The sequence below is a fragment of the Eumetopias jubatus genome, unplaced genomic scaffold (assembly GCF_037043125.1).
Source record: "Eumetopias jubatus isolate StellerSeaLion01/CBP00866 unplaced genomic scaffold, mEumJub1_p1.0 scaffold_6, whole genome shotgun sequence".
Lineage (NCBI taxonomy): Eukaryota > Metazoa > Chordata > Mammalia > Carnivora > Otariidae > Eumetopias > Eumetopias jubatus.
The window spans coordinates 72,283,117-72,290,348 of NW_028274812.1; the positions used below are offsets into that span (position 1 = coordinate 72,283,117).

At 40.8% G+C, this 7,232-nt stretch overlaps 1 pseudogene; it reads right to left on the minus strand.

Annotated features, from left to right (window-relative positions):
• Positions 1-1,467: 1,467 nt before the first annotated feature.
• LOC114213030 (mRNA export factor pseudogene) lies at positions 1,468-2,924 on the minus strand (annotated as a pseudogene).
• Between the last annotated feature and the right edge of the window lie 4,308 nt (positions 2,925-7,232).

The following is a 7,232-nucleotide window of genomic DNA, read 5'->3' on the forward strand; positions in this document are numbered from 1 at the left end:
CCATATCCTACTGATGATCTTGGGCTAACTTTGGGTGGTTCCCTGACATGGCATTACTGACATGTATTACCTATGAAAGAGATGTCTTATTTCTGGTTCTCTTCAGTATTTTATGTAAGGAGAACATTCCAGTTTGGTGCTATGTCTATAAAACCTTGGAATACATCTCCATTTTAATTTAAAAAATAAAAAATAAGTCAGACCTTAGAACATTTTCTAGGCATTAGTATGCAGACAAAATTGATTATATTACTTTATAGTTATTACAATAAATTTTATAGTTACTGTCCTATTTTTGGCAACTATTTATGATACTAGTTTTCCATTTGTGACAATAATGTAAAATTTCCTTTTAACATAGATTTAAATAAAATTTTTTTTGAAAAATTGTTATTAATGGTGGTAGATTAATAGTAGGTAGCATATGGAAATGACAAAAAATGCATAATACCAAATGATCAAAACTTTATAAGTGAAGAAAGTCCACCTCAGAAAGGATAAGTTACTTGGGAAGACCACACACCTTCAAATTTTATTCAGAACTATTGTAATAAGGGAAAAGTGACCGAGTATAGAAATGGGGCTCCATTACAAATACAACAGGGACAAGTGGGGATTTATAGCTAAGGAGCAGGGCAGTCAGTGGATGGAAATTACTAAGAGAAGACATCAAGACTGGGGCAAATTCTAGCCAAGCCAACCTAATACAATTCCTGCTGAGGATAGGCCAGGGTGATCAGAGACCAAGGGTGGAGAGTGAGGGGTTACTATCAGATATCTAGGGTGATCAAGTAATGGGGGTGGGGCATTCTTGCTCAACTGAATTATCAGGATTCTTGCTAAAACTGGAATTTACAAAGAAACTCACAGAGGGGCTATAGGAGAAGGTTCAGGAGACTGACTAAAGTTTGGTCGAACAAAGAATCTTTGTCAGTACATAGGGTATTAGTGACAGACCTTAGACCAGAACCAGTCTCCTCACTCCTAGTCCTGCTCTTTAGACTTTAAAATGGCTTCTCTTATGGTTTATTAAAAAGTCTTAGTGTCTTTCTACCCCAGCCCTCTCATTATATGAGAACCTAGGGACCAATACAAGCAGTTACATTTTTTGCCAATTTAAAAAACAATAATGATAATGATAATATACTTATGCAGGCTTTACTGTGGGCCTACATACTACTTTATATATTTTATACATATACTTAGTAATGCATTTACTTATTATACTTACTAATTTATTTAATCTTCACATTAAATTCTACAAAAGAAGTATCTCATATGGATTTTTTTTTTGAATCTTCAAAATATTTTATTACAAAATACAGTACAGTGTTCATAGAATGTTTCCCAACGTTCTCGAATACGTACATGGCTGAATGAAGCACTGCAAAATACCTGGCAGTCGCCCACAGGAATCTAACTTCTAGAATCTATTTCAAACCCCGTGAGTCACAGAAGAAATCTGTTAACAGGCAGTGGAATGGAGAGAGGGACAGTCACCGTGGCCGACGGGGTTCCTGACTGCTGATCAAGGACACTGTTTTCTCCGGGGCTTGGAATCCACATCCAGGGCTGAAAACCTACCAAACACTGGGACCCAAATCCGTACAAAGACGAGGCAGAGTGGAGAGGAAACAGCTCTGGACAACCCAGAAGTCTCTGGCCACTACTTCTTATTCCTGGGTTTTAGCTCTTCGGCTGCATTACGCAGGAAAATGTAATTTTTCTTTTGGGGATTATAAAATTCATGTCCCTTTGACCAGTCGTAGCTGGAAGCATACGCAAATATGTTTCCATTGTGATTGAAGCAGCAAGCCGATATCGGCTGATCTAACTGTTCTGAAGTTTTTAGTTTCGTTCTGGCATCTTTGTCCCAAAAGCTGAATCTACCATCAGATCCCACAGTGGCAAGAGTGCCATGGACAGGATGGAATGCGATCCCATTTACCGCGTAGATGTCCTGAGGGGCTGAAGTATTGGTTCCGTTCGAGCGGTGACATTTGAAGGTAAAGTTGTCTTTGGCGGGATTTGGGGGGTTGATGTAGTGAATAGCAACCCTCCCCTCGATGCTTCCCAGGGCGAAACCAGTCGGCTTGTTCTGTTTGTCTTTAAAAATAGCCACACATCGATGCTGGTGTTTCAGTGGAGATTCTATCCTCCTGAATTCAGAAGGTTGATTCTCTAACTGGTAGACAATCAGTCCTCTCTCTGCAGTTGCCACCACGGCCATAGGGTAGATCACATCGGCACAGTAACACCTCTCAGGGAGCTGCAACACCATCACAGGATTTGATGATCGTGTATCCCAAAACTTCAAAGTCTTATCCCAACTCCCGGTCATCACACAGCTGTAGTTTGGTGCTTTGATCCAATGTATGGTTTTCACAGGAGCATCGTGCTGTGCAATCTATATTGCTTGATTACTGTTGAGGTCCCACATTTTGGCAGTTTTATCACATGATGCTGTAAATACTTTGCTCCCCTCATCACTCCAGCAGACATCTAACACAGGCCCCGTGTGCATCTGCTGGGCTTTTGGAATAGTCTGTCCACTATCTTGAACTTCCCAGCAGCGAACGTCGTTAGCCCACGATCCTGCAATAAGAAAGTTGCCGGGCAAGGTTGGTGGGCTAAAAGATAGACAACAAATGCTGTCATCAGGAGAGGATGTTACTTCAATATCCTTCATGGGGTTGTGGTTATCTGTGCTTGTGCTGCCAAACATGCTGGTCCCGCTAGTTCCAAAACCCGAGGTGGTTCCAAACAGACTCATTCTGGCCCTGAGAGTCACGCCGCGACAGGGAGCCGGTGGCGGGCAGCGGTAAGGACTTGGGAGCCTGCGAACCCGCTCGGGCGCGGAGGTGGCAAAGGCGAGCCGCGGCGCCCAGAAACCCCAAGGGCCGAAATACCCTCACGCCGGTGGAGGAAACGGCCCTCTCTCAAATGGATTTTTAAGAATAAATCTCTCAGTGGTGGGCTTCTACCACATTTTTTTCCCAGGTTTTGAAGAGATTACCTAACCCCAGAAAATCTGCCCTTGTTGTCACTGCTACAGTCTGCTTAGGAAGATGTTTATGAAGCTGCTCCTTTAAAAATATATCTCTCTAGGGGTGCCTGGGTGGTTCAGTTGATTAAGCATCTGACTCTTGATCTCAGCTCAGGTCTTGATCTCAGGGTGATGAGTTCAAGTCTCCATGCTGGGCATAGAGCCTACTTAAAAAAAAATGAATAAATCTCTCCAACCTCCATCCCCATTGGTTGCTCTTCTGGAATCACTAACATGACAACAGGCTAAAAGATTAATGATTCTCACTTTATGCTCCATTCCTAATATTAGAGGGGAAAATGTAGATTTCAAGATTTATTTATTATATTATTTTTAAGTAATCCATAACATTTAATACTAACTGAACAAATATTCATTGACACAACAAATATATAGCAGATATTATGAGGGAAACTCAGATAACATTGGTGAACAGAAAGAGAAGTGAAGACTACATAGGCAAAGCTTATAGTTTGGTATGTGGACAAGAGTAGACCCATTCAAATGATCACATAGTAGATGTAACTGTACAACCAACCCACATGGATGGGCCATAAGAATGTAACTCAATTCAGATTGGGGCCAAGAGGAGTAGAGCAGTCTTTCCTGAGAAATTGAGGTGTTGTCTAAGATATGAAGAAGGAGTAAGAGCTGACTAGGTGAAGAAGGGAGTTCACAGGGAGGGAGGAGTCATAAGGCAGAGGAAAGAGCACTTACAGAGGCCCTGAGGCAGGAAGGAACATGGTGCTAGATGGATTGAAAGATGGCCAAGATGACCAGCATGGCTTAGGGGCAAATGGTGGTGGAGGGAGGAAATTGATGGAATATAAATTAGGAAGCTAAAGAGGTACAAAAGGACCATGTGAGGTGAAACCCTGGAATTGGATTAAGGATTTCGGTCTTTTAACAACAGTGGGGGACAGTAGAGACATTATCAGATTTGTGTTTTGGAAAAATTTACTTTGGGTAGCTATGTGAGAACTAAAGTTTTTCTTTCTTATTTAAGGTAAGCTTCCTGTTCATCTCCCCAAGTTAATAGAATTCCTATTTTTTTATAAGATAAACATTTTTTAAAAAGCATTAAGATAAAACTCTGCTCCTTTCAATGAATGTAAACCATTTTCCTTTATCTTCTTTTTAGTCTTCTATATTAAGAATGTTTTCTCATTTCCTTTTATATCTCCTGCAACACAAAGCTTAGATCTTATTTTGGCATTCCTAATTTCATCATCCACATCTTATAAAATCATGTGCCTCCATAATTATGTCATCTATTTTTTATTTCTTTTTCTATCAGCATATAGTGAAAATCAGGCTGACTTCATTTTAACCAATAGACGGTCTAAGAAAAATTAGTAAGTAGGCCAAATCTTGTGTGTACCACCCTTCATCTCTAGTGATGGCATTTTTCCCTGCCATTCATGCTTCCCTGCCTCTCATACTTCCAGATCTGAATGCCTCCCTAGATCTGTGTTTGTCCTGTTTTCACATCAGCACACTTGCCTTCCATAAGATGCAGAGTCATATTTACTCTCAGTGACTAGAGGACACTGGTGTTGAGATGACACATCATATAGACCCTGTGCCAGGAGTTACAAACTGACAGGACAGGTCAGGATTTGGCAGAGGCTGGTTTTGTTTTTTTTTTTAATTATGAATAAATGGGCAAGGCCCTGGGGAAAAGGGATATAGTGTCTGGGCTTTAGTTCTGGCTCCTGTAGAGCTTTGTGAGGGAGCCCAAAAAGTCACTTCAACTCAATGACCCTGTTTCCTCATTTGCTGAACTCTTGGTCCCTTCTCAAGTGTGGAGCAACTACTGTGACTGTGTAAGTCTGTTTTGTTGGCTGATCTGATCTCTTCTAGAAGAGTTCTCCCCCACAGAACTATTTAAGTTCAGGGGCTAATACATCTGTAACAGCAGGGTTACTAATGAGAACACACAGTCAGGATGAAGACCCTTGGAAAAGTTCCTACCAAACCAACCTAGAGAGTGTCTATTCTGTATTAAAACCAGGGAGAGGGTGAAGTTTTATATTAAAACCATTATTCAGCATCTGGTGTGTGTCAACTTAAAAGCAGCCAGCCTTGTTATTCCCTTAGGATCACATGTTGTAAGTTCTATTTTTACCATGTGTTATCTTTGCTGTTGTATTTTTAGCCTTTGGCTTCGGTGGTGCCCTTCATCAAGATGTGTGAAGACACAAATACTCCGATTTGGGAACATGTAGTGCTACATCCTTCTTGGTAGTTTTCAGTAAAAACAGTTTCTCTTAATAAACCTTATGGATAAAAATGTAAAAACCTAACAGCCAGTGGCCCCTTTAACAAACTGAACATAAGAACTTTCATGTGCTGAAAGACAAATGTAAGATCTGGAGGGGCTGTGTGCAGGTGCATTTGAAGGTCAACCTCCACTGAAGGCCAAGGAAATGAAATACCACTTAAAGGTCTTACCTGGGAAGAAATGTAACTAATTTAGAGTTTTCTAGATCAGCTCTTCGCTTACAACGTACAGAAGAAATTCTCTCAACTTACCTCAATTAATGAGAAGTTTTAACAGACGGCTATAGATAGGGCAGAAATCAAGAAAGATTCCTTATAAGCATCCAAGAACATAATCACAACCAGGCCTCACAACAAGCGGAACCAGGTCTAAGGGCCTCCCGAGAGTATAGGAATTAGAGTCATGCTAGGCTCCATAATTAATGTCTACTTCTTTATCATCTACTACCACCAATCACTCTTAACCTCTTCTCTCTTTTTCAATGTCTGTTTACTTATAATTTCTATTTCCCCTTATCTCTGGTTTGTACATAGGCCACCATGACTTTTCTAAACTCTCTTTCATTTCCTAGTTCTACTGATGAATTCCTCATTCTCAACTCATTTTCCCGAATTAAAATTTATAAGAAAAGAATCAAATTGGCCTGGTTCATCTTTTCTTACAGAGCTGTGTCTTGGGCTGCCGGATCATTCATGCATTGACTAACACTGAGGCAACTATCACACTTGGTTCAAAGGGCTATGATTAGAGGAAGAATCATAATTAAAACATAATTAAAAAAACACAATAGCCTAAGGTGCTGGGGCAGAGGCTATTCCCCTTAGAAAGATAATGAATATGATCGATAACATCACAATTGACATGTATAAAACAGAGACGTGTGGGGGACATTAGATGGGCTCTACTTTTCTGCCTCTTGAAATTGAGAACAAAGTCTATAACTGGTATAAAAATGGTAGTTGTTGAAAAGAGATGGAGTCAGGCAAAGGAGCCAATTGTAAAAGAAGTTCAGGGGCGCCTGGGTGGCTCAGTCAGTTAAGTGTCTGCCTTCGGCTCAGGTTATGATCTTAGGGTCTCGGCATCAAGCCCCAAGTCAGGCTCCCTGCTGAGCAGGGAGCCTGCTTGTCCCTCTCCCTCTGCCCATTACCCTGCTCAGGCTCTCTCTTTCTTGCTCTGCTCACTCTCAAATGAATTAAAAAATAAAAAAGAAAGAAAAAGAAGTTTCCACTGAAGAAACGATTCTAGAAACAATAGCTCAGGGAGAAAAATGAAAGGATAAAGAGTGGGGAGAGAAAGAGGCAGGATCAGGACAGGCAGTGGCCCAGGAAGATGGGAGAGAGGCATCAAGCTTGCGGAGGAGGTGGGTAGGAGGAAGGGAGGCTGTGAGTATTTTAGTGAGGCATGAGTGATCTAAGATAGAAGTGTCACACAGAAGTTATAACCAACCACTGCCACTGCCTTTTAAAATTCAAATTAAAAGTCTGCCAAACTTTTATATTGAGTTGGGGAGAGTATGGAGCAACAGAAACTGTGCTACATTGTTGGCAGGAGCTAAAAAGGTATAAGCACTTAGGGAAACAGTTTAGTCTGACCTGGTGAAGTGGAAGGTGCACACACACTTATGGCGCAGGAATTCCACCTCTAGGTGCATAACCTGGACAAACTCGGGCATATATGCACCAGGATACATTTTTCAAGAATGTTTATAGCAGCACTGAGCCTAAGCGTCTAAAACTAAAAACTGCCTAAGTATCCCATCAACAATAGAATAAATATAATTTTGATACGGTCACACAATGAACGTGATGAATATAATGATAACAAATGAACCACAGTGATGTACAACAACATGCATGAATCTTACAAACATGATGCTAATAAAAGGAGCCAGAGACAAGAGAA